The 18,232-nt window shown below is 40.4% G+C and overlaps 1 protein-coding gene across 1 annotated transcript in view; it reads left to right on the top strand.

Annotated features, from left to right (window-relative positions):
- Positions 1-5,094: 5,094 nt before the first annotated feature.
- LOC119251995 (class I histocompatibility antigen, Gogo-OKO alpha chain-like) overlaps positions 5,095-18,232 on the top strand; it is a 42,250-nt gene continuing 29,112 nt past the window's right edge. The window contains exons 1-2 of the mRNA XM_054698493.1: positions 5,095-5,113; positions 5,661-5,772. The gene's annotated coding sequence lies outside the window, so the exon portion shown is untranslated. The remainder of the gene's footprint in view (positions 5,114-5,660; positions 5,773-18,232) is intronic.

The raw sequence follows: 18,232 nt of genomic DNA, 5'->3' as shown, positions 1-18,232 counted from the left end.
ATCTTTGTTTCCTAATTCATTTCAAGTTGTTTTCGTTTTATTTCCTCCAGGATTTCTTGTTCATTATGGAAATACTAATAAAGTTTGTTTTGTATCACCCAAGTTTTTTTACTCCTTCTGAGTCCAGTTCTGTCATAGTGCTGGCCTCCTTCTCACTATGGCCTTGCAGAAGATCTACAACCCAGTGTAAACCCTTTAGTCAAACCACTCACTTCCCAGGCCCCTCAGTCCCTGATTCCCTCACATGCCTGTTGCCTCTATTCTGAATTCTACCTGGGCGTTTTACAGAGAAGGAACCAAATAAGTGGTGACCTGAGATCTTCCCAAGTACACAATAGAGGTAGCACACATGGTAGGTGTAATGCAAATTTGGTTTGTTGGGCCTCCCTGGTGTCCCAGGGGTGAAGTCTCAGCGCTGTTACCACTGAGGCCTTAGTCTAGCCCAGGCCAGGGAGCTGACCCTCCTAGGGCTCAGCAGACTTTTCCTATCTCACCAGATGCTCCCCTTAGCATTGTCTTTCAGTAAATCTACCTGTTCTGCTTCCCACTCTGTCTCCGGTGAATCCTCTTATCCCCATGCTTCAAGTCTACACTCTAGTTCTTCTCTGCAGAAAGAAAAAAAAAAAAATGGGGATGCTCAATTTAAGTTAATCGGTAGGGTTTTGCAAATGAGCAATATCTATCAAATCAGCCATAGGTCATTACATAAGTATAATCAAGAAATCATTATTAATGTCTATATCAATCCATGTTAGGACATCCATTTATAAGAACATATGTTTTAGGAGGAAGATATTAAGATTAGAGATGTAATGGGATATCCAGGGCTACAATTTCATTAAATAGCCTCACCCAGGAGCGCCCAATGAGACAGTGAGGAGTGGCAAGTGTTGCAGACAGTGCCCTGATAACTTAATTTGAATGGTGGCAATGTTGACCTCCCTCCATTATGGCTATAAAATAGACTCCTGGCAGTGGTTTGTGACTTTCTGAATGATTCAGTGCTGAGAAGGAGCAAGATGAGAAGGTGAACGTCAAAGGAAGTTAGGAATTGAGGCATTTTTGTCCTTGGGAGTGGACACAGGGTGTAAGATCTTTGTGTCTCATGTGAGTACTCAGAGAGCACCTACCACAGAGAATGTTCCCTTTGTGTGGACAACAGTGAACCTGTCTCCTTGGTCACCCCAGGGCTGATTCAACAGTCCCTGAAAGTCATAAAAATTGAGATCAAGAGTGATTTGATCATACCTGAGTCCAGTAGCATGAGTTTCTTCTCATCATGGGTGATTCATCAGTCACTGTCACTCATGAATGCCCAGATTTCCAGTGAAAGAAATCACAGCCAAGCTCTTGCTGTGATAACATCACTTAGTAGACCAGACAGCTACATGGTAATAGGTGCATTTCTTCACCCAGTTTACCCTGTTATTGATAGTAATTTGTTCTCAAGAATTGACATCCATTCTGGATGTAAGATTCCCTTCCCTGACTGCCAGCATCTCAAAAAGTTATAGAAACATTAAAAATATATTTTAGCTTAGAGAAACTCTGTAATTATCAATTTAATTATAAACCCATTTTTTTTACCAGACACTATAAAAATTCTGCTACAGTACAAGATTTTTGCTTAATTTCCTCATTCTCTTTTCTTCGTTTGTCCTACATTTTTTTTTCTTTTTAAAATGTCTGCTTAAAAGACTACACGTAAATATACAAAGATCATAGCTAAACCAGATGCAGAGAGACTAACAGTTAATGACAAATGCTGGAGATTCTTTTCCAGTTAAATATTCAGGACCAGGCGGCTGAGTAGGCCTAACAAAAGAACACATGCTTATGAGGGTTACAAAGATGGAGTAAGAAGAACTGTTCTCATTTGGATAAAATTAAGTTATTTAATGAAAGCATGTAAGAAGGATTTGAAATCAAAGTAAAAGTGAAATTAAGTTAAATCATTTATTCACTCCTATACAAAAGGGAAATGTTTTTGCAATTTGTAAAATTTCTTTTCAGAATTAATGCTTAGGACAAATGCTAGTATTTGGTGCCTTACAGCTGGATGCAGTAAATGAACTGTCCATGTAGTTTGACTTCACCCAGAAGCTAATGACCTCAGAAGCATTTTAAGATGTTTGTGAAACACAAATGAAGTGAGTTATCAGAGATATGCTGCAATATGTGTTTGAGATACATGCTCATATATGTGGATAATATTTGTTCTCAAGCAGATGAATATTGCTGTTGCCAAAGTGGTCACTATTTAAAAAGTAATCAAATGAAGACAAGATAACTACTGTTGTTAGGCAAGGTAGCACTGTTTTGTCTTAAATTTATTTCATAAAAATTCCTTTTTTAAGTATACAATAGAAGGTACTGAGAAAATAGTGTCTCAAAAATGCTTTAGAAATATTTATAGACCCAAGGGCCTCCCGGTGGCGCAGCGGTTGAGCGCTGGATTGCGAAGCTGCCCGCGGCCTCTGCGACGCTGGTTCGATCCCCGGCTGCTCCCCGGCCACCGGAGGAGGGTCCCACATGGCGCGCAGACCTCTCCTGCCGCCCGCTGCTCCCCTCAGCAGTGTACTTCGGTCCTTCTGCCTGCTCTGCTCCCCGCTCTGGCTCTGGTGAATTCTCTCACCCTCCCGCGCTTCTGACTGTACCCAGTACTTGTATAAATAAATAAAAATAAATCTTAAAAAAAAAAAAAAAGAAATATTTATAGACTCAAATTATTTAGACTTGCTCTAGGACTTTGTTAGTGGGTATGGTGAGGCATCTTCATATCAAGGTGTGGAAAATTGTTCAAAAAATCTATATGGTATTGTAATCCAATGATAATTCCAAGAACTTTTTATTACAGTTTTGATTTGCATTTTCCTGATGATAAGTGACAATGAATATTCTTTTCCTTTGATGTCTTCTTTTGCTATCTCATATTTTTGTATTTTCACTGAATGAGAACAAAAACCAATGTTTTGTCTTCCACTGAGATAACATTGGTTCACAACACTGTCTATGATTCAGAGGTATAGGTTTACACCTCTTTAGGTATATTTTACCACACCACACCCACCACTAGGCACCACATTTTCCCCCTGTGTCTGTTCGCCATCTGTATGTCTTAATTGGAGAAGTGTCTATTTTGTTCTCCTGCCCATTTTTTGATTAGGTTATTTGCTTTCCTTTTGCTAAGTTGTATGAGTTCTTTGTAGATTTTGTGCAGATTTTGGTAATCAATCCCTTGTAGAATGTGTGATGTACAAATACTTTCTTCCCCTCAGTAGATATCTTTTATTTTAATGATAGTTTATTTTAGCGATATTTAACTCACTGTGCAGAAGCTTTTAGTTTGTTATATTGCCATTTGTTTATTTATTTATTTATTTTTAAATCTATGAATGATGTATTTTATTTATTTTTTTTTAAAGATTTGTTTATTTATTTATACAAGCACTGGGTACAGTCAGAAGCGCGGGAGGGTGAGAGAATTCACCAGAGCCAGAGTGGGGAGCAGAGCAGGCAGAAGGACCGAGGTACACTGCTGAGGGGAGCAGCGGGCGGCAGGAGAGGTCTGCGCGCGATGTGGGACCCTCCTCCAGTGGCCGGGGAGCAGCCGGGGTTCGAACCGGCGCTGCAGAGACTGCGGGCAGCTTTGCAACCCAGCGCTCAACCGCTGCGCCACCGGGGAGGCCCACCATTTGTTTATTTTGCTTTTGTTTACCTTGCCTTTGGAGTCAAGTCCCCCAAAACACTCTTGAAGCCAATATTGTGGAGTGTTTTGTCTATGTTTTTCTTCTATGTACTTTATGACTTAAGGTCTTACATTCATGTCTTTAATACATTTTGAGTTTATTTTTGTGTATGGTGTGAAACAGTGGTCCAGTTTAATTTTTGTGCATTTGGTTGTCCACTTTTCCCAGTGTCATTTATTGAAGGGACTTTCCTTTTCTCCATGTATATATAGTCTTGGCTCTTTTGTTGAAGATTACTTGTCTGTATAAGCATGGGTTTATTTCTGGGTGTTTAATTGTATTCCAGTGGTCTACTTGTCTGTTTTATTCAGTTACCATACTATTTTTATTATTATAGCTTTGTGGTATAGTCTGAAGTCTAGTAGTGTAATTCTTCTGTTCTTTTTGGTTTGGATTGCTTTGGCAGGATATCACCCAACTCACACCTGTGAGAATGGCCCATAACAAAAATATCAGAAACAACAATATTGATGAGGAGAAAAAGAAACCCTCATATACTGTTCGTGGGACAGTACACTGGTTCAGCCTTTATGGGAACAGTATGGAGGTTTCTGAAAAAAGTAAAATATATCTTCCTTATGGTCTGGCAATTCCATTCCTAAGTATCTATTTACCAAAACGCAAAAACACTCACTTAAAGAGATAGATGAATTCCTATGCTAATTGCGGCACTGTTTATAACAGCTGAGTTGTGGAAGTAGTCTAAGTTCCCGAGGACTGATGGGTGAATAAAGAATTTATGGTAAATTTACACAATGAAATACTGTTCAACTACACAAAAAAATGAAGTCATGCCATTTGCAACAACATGGAGGGAACTGATGGATCTGGAGGGGATTACACTAAGTGAAGTAAGTTGGAGAAAGACAAATACTGGATGATTATACTCAAATATGGAACATCAAAACAAAGGAACAGACACAATTAAATCAAACCCTAGAAATCCTACTATAGAATTGAGGTTATCAGAGGGGGTGTTGGGGGAGAAAAAGGGGGGAACCACAATGGACTGGTGGAGGGTTGTGGGTGCTTTGGTGTTTGGTGTGGAATGACAACATGCATCTGAAGGGGTGTGGGGGTAAGCAGGGGGGAAAGCGTCAGGCTTTTCTGCCCTCCCACTGTGCATGCGCACTCGGCAAAACGGTGTGGCGCGCCATGTGGCCTGGCGTGCATGGCGTGGCGTGCGTGGCGTGCCTGGCATGGCGTGCGTGGCGTGCGTGGCATCGCGTGCGTGGCCTGGCGCAGCGCAGCGCAGTGTGGTGCGGTGCCGAGGCCGGAGGAGGGGCTGGAGTGGCCGAGCAGACGGAGCGCAGCGACGGCTGAGCGCGGAGAGCGTGACGACACCAACGGGGCTGCTGGAGCCGGTAACGAACCTCCCCGGGGCGGCGGGTTGCCCAGTTCTCGCGTGTGTAAATAAATAAATCTTTAGAAAGAAAACATTTGCCCCAACAGAAGGTGTCCTTGGGGGACATCACACGTTCTCTCAGAGAAAACCCCTGTTCCCGTCTCTGCGTGACGCGCCCGCGCTGGTGCTCGTGACCGTCTTCGCGGTCACCCGGGGCGGGTCGCGGCTCCTCGTGGTTCTCGCGTCCCCGCCCCGCCCAGCGCGAGTCCCCGGGCCTGGGCCCGAGACAGACGGGGAAGCGCGAGGCCGGGACACTCCCCGCGGGGATGCAGGTGACTGGACGGGCGTGTCCACTTCTGGTGCAGAGACTCCCTGGGTCCTGCTCCCTGGTGAGCTTGGCGGGTCCTCGAGGTCACTTTCGAGGGTGAATATGAAATTAGAGAGAGAGAGAAGGGGGGGGGTAAATTTGAGAACTGCCCCTTCTTGTGTAACTGTGCAGACTTAGGCAAATCATTTTATTTCTCTGAACCTCAGATTCTTCAGTAACACTTTTCTTAAAATACCAGCCCCCCAGGAGGAGTGTGAGGAAGAAATGGAATGATGCGTGTGAAGAAGTGAGTGCAGTGTTTGTCAGGAGATGGTTCCACCTTTCTCCTTCCTAATCCCACAGGAAAGAAGGTAATCCTGGTGATAATAATGCAGTGCACTTTGTAGTCATGTAGACATTACAAAGGAAATGTCACACTTTCATAGTTCTTAAAAATTAGAGTTTGAAAATTACTTTAAAATTACCTTGCTTTTGTTTTTATCTTTTTTTTTTGAACTGAGGTCAGGTGACCTTATGGAAAGTATCCACAGTCACCCAACTAGGTAATGGCGAGATAATAATTCAAACAAGGGTGATATTTTGGTCCTAAATATGCTTTTTTGGATATCTTCTCTTTATTAAGTATGTCTTAAAGTAATAGCACTTTATAATCACAAACCAATGCAAGATTTTCTCATCTAATTCCTACAAAAATATCTAGGTAGGTAGCATTATTTTCCCCATTAAGAAATCAGAATGGAGCTTCAGAGAAGTTAGGTAATATCTGCAAGTCTTCAAATTATGAAGTACCCTCTGAGAACTGCTTTATATATATTCCATGAAATTTGGCATTGTGTGTTTTATTATGAGTTTGTTCAAAATATTTTCTAGTTTTGCTTGTGATTTGTTTGACCCAAGAAAATGTGGTTTTGTGTATTAAGTGTATTAAAAATGTGCCTTAAATTTCTGAATATGTGGAGATTTAATGGATTTGAACTGTCCAATATGATATTCATTGGTCAATTGTGCATATTTAATTTATTTAAATGAATTCAAATTAAAATTCAGGACCTCCCTGGTGGCTCAGTGGTTGAGCGCTGAGTTGCGAAGCTGCCCTCAGCCTCTGCGGCGCTGGTTCGATCCCCGGCTGCTCCCCGGCCACTGGAGGAGGGTCTCACATGGCGTGCAGGCCTCTGCTGCCGCCCGCTGCTCCCCTCAGCAGTGTACTTCGGTCCTTCTGCCTGCTCTGCTCCCCGCCCTGGCTCTGTTGAATTCTCTCACCCTCCCGCGCTTCTGACTGTACCCAGTGCATGTATAAATAAATAAATAAATCTTTAAAACAAAAAAAAGAGCAATTATAAAAAAAAAAAAAGACTGAAGTGTCTTTTAGAAAAAAAAATTAAAATTCAGTGGCTAAACCATTCTAGCCAAATTTTAATTGCTTAAAAGTCATATATGGATAATGGGTACCATATTTGGGTGGTACAGATATAGAACCTTTTCATCATTACAGAAAATTCTATTGTAATATTTTGTTAATGATTTCTAATCTAATACTGTTACAGCCTAAGAACATGCTTTGTTTGTATGATTTTGACTTTTGACATTTATTGAGACTTGTTTTATGTCTCATAGTATAGTCTACCTTGGTGAATTTTTAAAGTGCACATGAGAAGATTACAATTCTTTTCTGTTCTTGAGTGTAGTGTTCTATAGCTTTCAACTAAGTAGATTTATATCTCTGATGTCGTTGTTAAATTTTTGTCTTGTCAATTGCTGAGGTACAGGTGCTAAAATCTGCAACAATAATTTGGATCTGTCTATACTTTTTATTAGTTCATAACAGAACTAATAATATGACAGCTTTAAAATTTTTAAGTTTTCTTGATGACTTAACCCTTTTATCATTATGAAATGCCTATCTTGGGAATACTCTTTGAAGTCTACTTCTATTATAAAATATGGTAATGGAAGATGTTTTATGATTAGTATTTCAATTCTATATATTTTCCATTCTTTCATTTTCAGTTTTTCTGTTGTCTTTTTTTTTTTTTAAAGATTTATTTATTTATTTATACAAGCACTGGGTACAGTCAGAAGCGTGAAGCGTGGGAGGGTGAGAGAATTCACCAGAGCCAGAGCGAGGAGCAGAGCAGGCAGAAGGACCGAAGTACACTGCTAAGGGAAGCAGCGGGCAGCAGGAGAGGTCTGCCGCCATGTGGGACCCTCCTCCAGTGGCCTGGGAGCAGCTGGGTATCGAACTGGCGCTGCAGAGGCTGAGGGCAGCTTCGCAACACAGCGCTCAACCACTGTGCCACCGGGGAGGCCCTGTTGTCTTTTTTTTTTAAGATTTATTTATTTATGCACACAAGAACTGGGGTGTAGACCAGAGGTGCGGGGATTGGGGGGTGAGAGGATTCACCAGAGAGAGTGGGGAGCAGAACAGGAAGATCTACTGAAATATACTGATGAGGGGAGAAGTGGGCTAGACAGGAGAGGTCTGCTGTGCCATGTGGGTTGCGCCCTGGCTGGCTGAGGGTAGAACTCATGCTGCAGCGGTTGGGGAGAGCTTGATAGTGCATGTCTTTAACCCCTGCGCCACCAGGGAGGCCCCCTTTTCTGTTGTCGCGATGTTTAAAGAGTGTTACTTGTCAAAAACATCTACTTTGATGTTGCGTTCTTTAGCCAGTCTGAGTCTGAATCTTTTAATTTCTTTTTTTAGTTATTATTAGTTATTATTAGTATATGTGGGTTTTAAACTACAATGCTGATATTTGATTTTTATTGTTGCATTTGCTCTTTCTTTGTTCCTCTCTTTTTATTGTTAATTAAGTATTTTTAGGTCTTCACTTTTTATTTTCTATGTTTGGTATTATCTTTAGTTATATCATTTTATGTTATGTTCTTAGTGGTTGATTTAAAAATTACATTATACATCTCTAACTTGTCATATGTATATAATAACAAAATTCTGTTACTTTACAATGTAAGGATATTAAAATAGCATATTTTAATTAATCACTCTCTCTTCCCCTGTGCTCTGTCTTGCCACACATTTTTTTATTTCTAAATATGGTACAACCTAACATTACCTTGTTACTATTTTTACCTTATAAGAGTAATAATCTTTAAAATGTATGTATTTGTGTGTGTATGTGTTTGTCACTTATATCTACTGATATGTCTTTTCTTTTTCCAGTGTTCTTCACACCTTCCCAAATAACTGGGTCTCTACTTGTTATTTTTCTTTTTGAACTAAACATTTTAGTGTTCCTTTTGTATTCTTTGAACTAATACATTTTAGTATTCCTTATCGAAGTCTATTTAAGACAATTTCTTTCACCTTTTCCTTGGGGAAATATCTTTATTTTTGAAAGATAATTTAACTAGTTCTAGAATTCTAGACTAATATGTTTTTCTGTTTAACACTTCAAGGTTGTCATGGCTGTGTCTTCTGGTCTCTATTGATTCCAATGAGGAGATATAACTTCTATTGTTTTTCTCCTTTCTGGAATGTGTTTTGTTTTCTCTTGTGGCTTTTAAGATTTTTCTCTTCATGTTTGATTTTAAGCAGTTAGACAGTGATGTATAATTTTGGCATTTCTTTGTATTTATTCTTCTTTAGGTTTCTGAGTCTATTGAATCTTGGGTCAATGGCTTTCATATGTTCTAGGCCATTAAAGTATTTCTCCTGGAAATCAAGTTATGTATTTATTAGCACGTTTGTCTTGAACGCAAATATGTTTAAAATCACATTGTCTGTTTTCAATGACACTGATTCCTCTGCTGTATACAACATAATAAACTCATTGACAGTATTATTTATCTGTAATATATCTTTGATTTCTAGCACTTGCATTTGACTCTGAAATTGTCCAAACATGTTCACTTATTCTATTTCTTTCATCTTAAATATTTATAAACATTATTTTAAAGTGTCTGCCTTATAATTCCAACAACAATTTTATTCTTTAGGGAAGGTTTCATTTACTGTTTTCTCTTTGAGGAAATATTAGTTTTCTTTTTCTATGTGTTTTATAATTTGATTTTGATTAAGATTAAATTCAGACATCATCAATTGTAAAGGAATAGTAGAGTCTGAAGAAAATAGCAATCATCCCTAGAGAAAGGGCAGACTTTTGTTATCTGGCTCACCATTAGTGAGACGATTTGAGACAATCTAGTCAGTAGTGGAGCTAGACCTGTAAGGTTTTGTGGCTTTAGTTATTCAGTTCACTATAGGTTTCAGGTTACGTGGTAGAGGAATCACAACTTTGTGTAGGGGAAGAGAGGAAGTTTCTCCCTACCCCTTTGGGTTCTTTTAGACTGACTGAACAACAAAGTAATGTCAGATACATCAGTAGCAAAAAAAACAATATTGAGTTACATACATATGGAGAATTTTTTTTAATAAAGATTTATTATTTATTTATACAAGTACTGGGTACAGTCAGAAGCGCGGGAGGGTGAGAGAATTCACCAGAGCCAGAGGAGAGAGCAGAGCAGGCAGACTGATGAAATACACTGCTGAGGGGAGCAGCGGGCGGCAGGAGAGGTCTGCGTGCCATGTGGGACCCTCGCCATGCAGCCAGGAATCAAACTGGTGCTGCAGAGGCTGCGGGCAGCTTCACAACCCAGCACTCAGCCGCTGTGCCACTGGGGAGGCCCACATATGGAGAATTTAAGTGGATGTGAATTCCAGGGTCAGTGGGGGCAAATGAGGGTCTACGTCCTTAGCTAAGTAATAAGATAGAGGCCAGGGCCTTCAAGGAGAGAGGAAGGGAACTCACATTATGAGGACTGGGTGACTCACATGACAAAGACCAGATTTTTTAATTAGGTGTTTGCCCTGCCTCTTAGATAGGTTTCTACCATCGAAGGGTTCTTTCTGGTAAAAAGCCTAATTCTGAATAATAGTCTCAATTTTCATTTTTCAAGATAGTTAAGGGAGTGGTAAAGTTTTCTCCTATGAGAACCTGCAGGGTCTTTATTAATCTTAGTTTGAAATAATCCACATGCCAAATTGACACATCTCCATCAAGCCTCTTCTAAAACACTTAGAGAGGCCTATCCTCCACTTCCCTTTAGCAGTAACTGGGATATGAACACCTGGGAGTATTTAATCACTTCTTTTTTTTTTTTTTAAAGATTTATTTATTTATGCATACAAGAACTGGGGTACAGGCCAGAGTTGTGGGGGGTGTGAGGATTCACCAGAGACAGAGCCTGGCACAGAACAGGCAGACTGACTGAAATACATTGCTGAGGGGAACAGCAGGCGAGTCAGGAGAGGTCTGCTGTGCCATGTAGGTTGCTCCCTGGCTCTGGATCATACTCATGCTGCAGTGGCTGTGGGTAGCGTCATAGGTTACATCTTTTTTTTTTTTTTTAAATAAATTTTATTTTTATATTCCCCATACAATTGCAACCCCCCATTTTGACCCCAATCCCTCCCCTCCCACCCCTCACCCCCCAAAAGTGTCTCTGGTTCATAGTTGTTTGTTGATTTTGATTTTCACTTTCTTATAGTTATTCAATTTTCTGGTCCCTTATTTAAGTTTTCTAGATTCCTGCTATGAGTGAGACCATCCGGTATTTTTCTTTTTCTTTCTGGCTTATTTTGCTGAGCATGATCCCTTCCAGCGCCATCCATGTTGCTGCAAATTGCATGTGTTTATCTTTTTTGAATGCTGAGTAATATTCCATGGTATATATGTACCACATCCTCTTGATCCAGTCATCTATTTTTGGGCATTTGGGCATTTTCCAAAGCTTAGCTATTGTAAACAGTGCTGCTATAAACCTAGGGGTGCAGGTGCTCTTTGGAATTGATGTTTCTGTGTCCTTTGGGTAAATACCTAGGAGTGGAATTGCTGGATCATATGGAAGCTCTATGTTTAGTAGGTCCAGAAATCTCCACACAGCTCTCCATAGTGGTTGGACCAGTTTGCACTCCCACCAGCAGTGCAGGAGAGTTCCTTTTTCTCCACACCCTCGCCAACATTTGTGTTGCTAGTTTTTTTAATATGTGCCATTCTCACTGGTGTAAGATGGTATCTCATGGTAGTTTTGATTTGCATTTCCCTGATTACAAGTGATGTTGAACATTTTTTCATATGCCTGTTGGCCCATAGGTTACATCTTAACCCCTGCGCCACCAGGGAGGCCAATCACTTCTTTCTTACCTTCATGTTTAACAGGATATGTTTGCTTTTGCTTTATTCTTCTGTGGTGGTAGTCTCCTGAAAAAGGTTCACATAGACTTTTTCTAAGATATCTAGATTCCCCCCCATATATGTTATCTTGATATGTAGAACTAGGATCAATTGAGATCCTCAACTGAAACTGTTACTACTACTTCAAGAATGATTATCTAGATTTACTAAATTAAGGATATTTCCAGAAACAACCCCCCTTTTTTTTTTTCCCCTTTTTAAAATCAGAGGAACCTACCTTAAGGCAGGGCAAACATCCAGAGGGAAGATTTTGTCATATGAAATTGTTCCCTCCTCATCACGTGAAATGACCCCCAACCACCTTATACTTTAGATCCCTTCACACAGAATATAAACCGCAGACGTGCATCATTTATTTTAGAATTTATAATGTAAATTCTCCATATATCTGTTATTAAATTTGATATTTCCTCCTACTTATCTGTTTGATATAAATGTATTTGTCTAGTGTCGGAAGAACCCAGGGGGGTGGGGAAAAATTCCCCCCTGTCTCCTAAGAGAGGTATCCACGCTCCTGCCCTCTACCAACTGTTCATGATCCCTTCCTAGTACTCAGTGCAAGGTCTGGGGTTTCTCTCCATATCCCTGTTCTGCCCTTAGTCTTCAGGGGGTCTTTTGTAGTTGTGTTTGGGGTGGGCTGTCTACCTCCATTTCCTGGTCCTTCCCTCAGTGGGGAGAAGAACCTAACCCAAGGGAAGGCCCATGTGTATCTCTGGGGTTACTCTGAGTTCTCCTGGAATTACTCTCAGTTCTCCTCAGACTCTTATCTGTACCTGGGGACAGAGAGTAGATGTTTTTCTCAGTTCTGCAGCTCCTCACCCAGAGGTACATGCTGCTCATCAGCAGCACCATGACGTGGGTGTTCGGGACTTCCCCTAGTTCTTCCTCTCTGACTTCAGCAGGATTTCCATGCCTGAGTTCAGGGTCTCTCAGTTATCTCCCTGCCCCCTCAAGCTGTCCTGTGAAGGTCCATGGAAAAGGGCCAAAGGATAGATGCAGGCCCCTGTGTCTGAGCTCTTGGGGATTCTAAACCCTTTAAAATCGCCTTGAAGGCTCAGCTGCTTTTTTTTTCAGCTTCCTTTTCCATTGGATTTGCTGCTCAGGAAAAAAAGCCGCTCTCCTAGGAGGTTGTTGTCACTTTTTGGATCCGGTTCATTAGGCTTTTTTTACAACCTGAATTCTCTTCAGGCTTAAAAAAAACATGATTTTTGTAGATTATCTGGGTCGCTCTTCTTAAGGTAGGAGCAGTGTTCTCTTGTGGATGTGAAAGTCAGGATAGCTTTTTCTATCATGTTTAATGTTGAAATGGTTACAAGTGAACGCTAATTGACTTTTTAGTGCATTCTCTTGAAATTCTCATCATTACCATTACAGTTTTGCACATAGGTGATAACACCTTGAAACCATTTTTTCACAACCTATTCAAACACTTGCAAGAGTAAATTTATGTTTAAAGATTTTAATAGTTTTTCCTTTTCCTTTATTGACAAATGATATGTTAAATTTTAGCTTGCAATAATGCAGAGTTCAAAAACTATATTTTACGTATCAAATATTTGAAAGTAGCAATGAAACTCTATTTACAGAACATGAATACAGTCATCTGAGAAGCTAGCTAGATTGCCAGTAAGAGCACATCAGCCACAAAGCAACATTTATCCAATTTATGTGAAAGAGATTTTGAGTTATATTGTGTGGGCTCATACCTGAAAGGTGTCCTGACCACCTTCACCCCAATAACTTGCACCTTTGGGCATTTGGAATACAAACTTGTGGGTGCATGGGTCTCCTTGCCCATGATGGGTAGTGGCATGCTTTGCAGCTGGCTGCCGATGTAGATGGAACTATTCTGAAAGCCATCCGAGAGAACAGTGGGCCTGTTCTGAATTTGGCTTCTGAATTTGGCTTCTCTTAGGTATACATGTGTAGATCCCAATAGAGATGAATTCTTGTCTATTAAAACTCAGCTCAGAAATCAACTCCTTTCTGAACCCCATTTTCTCCCCTACTTCCTCGGACACTTTTACACATAATTGCTCTTAAATTTACATACACACCTATGTGCCTACACCTCCTAGGTTGAACTACAATCTGTGTAACAGTCTATACCCATTCTACTTACTAAAGAATTCCTCCCGGGCCTCCCCTGGTGGCGCAGCGGTTGAGTGCTGGGTTGCGAGGTTGCCCGCAGCCTCTGCGGCTCCGGTTCAATCCCCGGCTGCTCCCTGGCCCCGGAAGAGGGTCCCACATGGCGTGCAGACCTCTCCTGCCGCCCGCTGCTCCCCTCAGCAGTGTACTTGGGCCCTACTGCCAGCTCTGCTCCCCGCTCTGGCTCTGGTGAATTCTCTCACCCTCCGGTGCTTCTGACTGTACCCAGTGCTTGCATAAACAAACAAACAAACAAACAAGTAAATAAATAAAAAGAATTCCTCCCCTTTAGACCTCATCATGCTTGGGTCACCCTTCAGGGAGTCCTGAAAAGAACTTGTGTTTCTACCACTTCTGACTTCCTTAATTGTGCAGGGGGCTGAGGGAACCAGTACCTCCCCTTCTTGTTAAACCATCAGCACACACCACTTGAGAAGCTCAGAGACAGAGCTTAATGTCACACTGCTCCAGGTCACTTAGCCTCCCATCTCTACTTTTACTCAATCCTGTGTTCTGAGCTCTGTTTCCAGTTATCAAGTTGGCAGATAAAATGCATATAAAAATTTTAGATTAACAATGCAAGTGAAATCTTACTCTAAGCATGTCTCAAGTAGTGTACTAGACCTATACACTATTCATTCTTTATTTGGCATTCTTTTTCGTTCTAGCATTCAACTAGCCTAGAGTTAATCAAACCTGATAATTTAGACTATTCAAAGATTTTTATTCTTATTTTAATTTTTTAAATTGTAGATTCCTGTATTTTTATTCATTAAATTTGGACACTCTTCTCACTAGGATAAAGTTAGTAATAAGGTAAACCCCTGACTATTTTAGTCCTTGATGAGTGATGTTGAGTTAGCCAGCACATTCAAACTTTTGTGTCCTTCTCAGTCCACTGACAGGGTTGGGTGAGACTCAAGGAGATAATAAATGTAAATGATGTTGGTGTCATATAAGTTGCTCTACAGAGGTAAAAGTCAGCATGATGATTACAGAAAATGACAGAATCTAATTAAAGTGCCTGGGTCTTTGAACAGTCCTTTTGCACTGCTTTCATTTTAGGCAGTTTAGCTGTCATTGGGGGAGGCAGAAGAGTGTCCTGGGGGATTTCTAAACCTGAGTCCTCAATTTGAATCATGACTGCCACTTAATGTGGTGGGACACTGTCCAAAGTATTTGTCATTTCTAAACCTCAGCCTCTCTCTTTGTAAAATTGAGGTACTGTTAGTGTTAGGGGGAAATGATGTCCTGAGCTAATCCCATACAGGCTTTGTGGACCCCACCCCCACTCCAGACTAAAGCCATCAAGTCATTGGGAAGACAAATCCCGTCACCACCAAAGGGAGGGTGGCTGGGACCTGAGGGTGGAGTTGGGCAGCCAGGTTGGATATAAAAACCAAACATGTGGGCCTTGGGCTGGCTAGCTGTCGCTCGCCTCCTGGCTACACAGCTCCTGGCTTGCAGCCAGCTCTCAGAGCGCCATTTTGGGATTCCTGATCGGCGGATCGGGTAGGACTCATTTAAAACTTTGTCTCCCACTTTTCTCCCTGAGCTGTACATTTCCTCATTTCCCCTTCCCTTGTAAATAAACCTTTTATTAACCTTTCGCATGTGCCTGCAGTAGAGCATTGATAAGTCCTTTAAAGCGCGTGGGTGAGGACCCACAGTCAGGCACCCCGTTTTGTATCGGGGTTGCTCTACACAGTTGCACAGCTAGCACTCAGTATAGCACCCACAGGTATCCAGTTCTCAACGCCCTAGCATATCACTACTGTTTCACTAAAAGGTAACTTTGTATTCCTGCTATCACATCAAATAGGAGATTGCCTCCTGGACCTTTTTATAAGCATTTCCTTAAGATATCACTGGATGTGCTGTGAAAAAGTTTCTATCATCAGGAGTTTGGAAAATGTTGCATATCACATGCTCTTTGGAAGCTTTACAGCACATATTTGCACATCAAAGCTTCTGATATGCTCCATTATAAACAACTTCTACTTATTTACCCAGAATTTCTTAAACTCATTTACACATGAAACACCTTTTTTATGACCCATCTATTAATATTCTGTGTAACTATTTTCACCTGTCATCATTCCTATTAAGTCCTTTTAAGGCAAGAGAGAAAGTCAAGAGGTACTATTGTACAGATAATCCAACACTATATAAAAGGGGGATATCATTTACCATTGCAAAATTAATCAAGAGAGGAAGTACAAATAGTGATAAAAAGCTACTGGCGTCAGGAAATATTTCTAAAATAAGCTCACAAAGCAAGAGTGACATAACTACATTATTTGTAGGTAGCATAGAATATATCCAAAATACTGAAAACGGTCAGGGGAGAGCACAAGACAGGCTGCTGTTTTTCATTGTTTGATTAACTGTAGGCTAGTTGAATACTAGAACAAAAAAGAATGGCAGATAAAAAATGAATAATGTTTTTAGTATACGTCTAGTACACTACTTGAGACATGAGAATTCATGTCTACTTGAGAATTCCTCTACAAAGCCTGATTTAAAAAAATGTTAATATACTAGCTGGATTAAAAATTGCAAATACAAAAAAAAAAAAAAAAAAACAACCTTTGAATATGGAAAAGTGTTCAGACTAGGTGAACACTAGATTCAACCAACCCTAGAACCATTGAAAAAGGAATGTCCCCACATTCCTTTACCCTCCAATCCTCTACAATTCTAATAGCAAAGGGAGCAGTGATGAATCACTGCTAGCCAGCTGGAACTTCACACACTGCTTTCACTTGCTCCCTTTCTATTTTGTGTTTGACTTATTAGTCTTCTCCCCCTTTTCCCTTCTCACATTTCACACCACCCTGCAATTCTTCATTGCATTGTAAGATTAAAAAGAAATTGGTAAACCCAAGTCAACTGGCTGATCATTGAATTCAACTACTGTGCCATCTAGACAATAGTATGACTACTTTTCCTCCCAGCAATACCACATATGCCTGCTCTTTTCTGGCATTTTTTAGCAAAAAGATCCTGAAAATCACTAGTAATCCTAAGATAACAAGAATTTCAAGATTCAGTAAGCTTTCGAAATGGAATCCACATGTATTCTTTAAGCCTTTTAAATCACAAAGCAAGGCAAGGTGGCCTGACTGACTGATTAAATGATTGATTCTGCCTGGATTTAATTTCTGGCTCTTTTGGGAATTCATCTGTGGTCTAGAGTAAAGCATTAGTCTTTTACTCAGAAATCTGAATTTGGCTTCTCTTAGGTTTACATGTGTAGCACTCATTAGAGATGAATTCTTGTCTATTAAAACTCAGCTCAGAAATCACCTCCTTTCTGAACCCCATTTTCTCTTCTCCTTCCTCGGACACTTTTACACATAATTGCTCTTAAGTTCACATACACACCTTTGTGCCTACTACTCCTAGGTTGAACTACAATCTGTGTCACAGTCTATACCCATTCTACTTACTAAAGGGTTCATTTTTAGACGCACAAAGGGTGGGTCTAATCCTCTTCCTTTGCATATGGGCAGGACTTGCGCTTAAGGCGGGTTATTTTCCCATGGATCAGGTTACTTTATATGACAAAGATGATGGAATAATATGTTCTATAAGATTCTCAGAGCAGGTGGCAGGGACACTGCACTACAGGGGTCTTGATTTGGTCCACTGAGATTGATTTTGAACTTCTGATCTCCAGAACAATAAAATAACAGATTTGTGTTATTTTAAGCCACTGGCTGTGTGGTAATTTATTCCCATAGCAATAGAGATTTCAACCCCTGCCCCATTCTACATGATTTTGGTGACTATTAATCATGTACTTTTCCACTCTTTCTTCTTCTTCAAAGAAAAAGACATAACCCAGATTTTTAGACCAAGATCAGAATGAAAGACAGTTGGATCAAAATCATCCCAGTGCATCCCCCAGGATATCTTAAATGGATTTCAACACTTGAGATCCCTGTATGTCCATCCTTCCCAATATTGACTGGTTACCTCTGAGCCAGTTAGAATGCTAGTAGTAAATTCCATTTGGTGTGGGCTTGGGGGTTTTTAAACCAGTCAAATGCAATTTCTTTTGCCTACAATCAAAATACCCTACCAGCTATCATTTGCGAGAAACTTATTTTCTTCTCCCTCAATATTCTCTTCAGTTTGACTTTGCATTTGAGATATTATGCTTTGGCTGTAATTAGGTTTTAACTCTATGATAACTCTTTATATTTCAATCTTTACAACAATTCTTACAATAATTCTAGAATTATTTATTTTAGTACCATTTCACTGAAGGGAAACAGACACCAAGTTTAATGTGTCCCAATGTCACATGGCTATTTTGTGGATCTTGTTCTTACAAGTCCACTCACCCAGCGACAAAGTACATTGTTTTCAGATAGGTGATGTCTGCCAAAGAAAGATGGAAGAGGCATTTCTCACAGAGGGAAGGAAGACCCCAAAGTTA

This window comes from Talpa occidentalis, unplaced genomic scaffold (genome assembly GCF_014898055.3).
Source record: "Talpa occidentalis isolate TD23 unplaced genomic scaffold, MPIMG_talOcc4v2.1 talOcc4.2, whole genome shotgun sequence".
Taxonomy (NCBI): Eukaryota; Metazoa; Chordata; class Mammalia; order Eulipotyphla; family Talpidae; genus Talpa; species Talpa occidentalis.
Note: the sequence above shows the minus strand (reverse complement) of the source record. Positions and strands in the feature narration are given on the sequence as shown.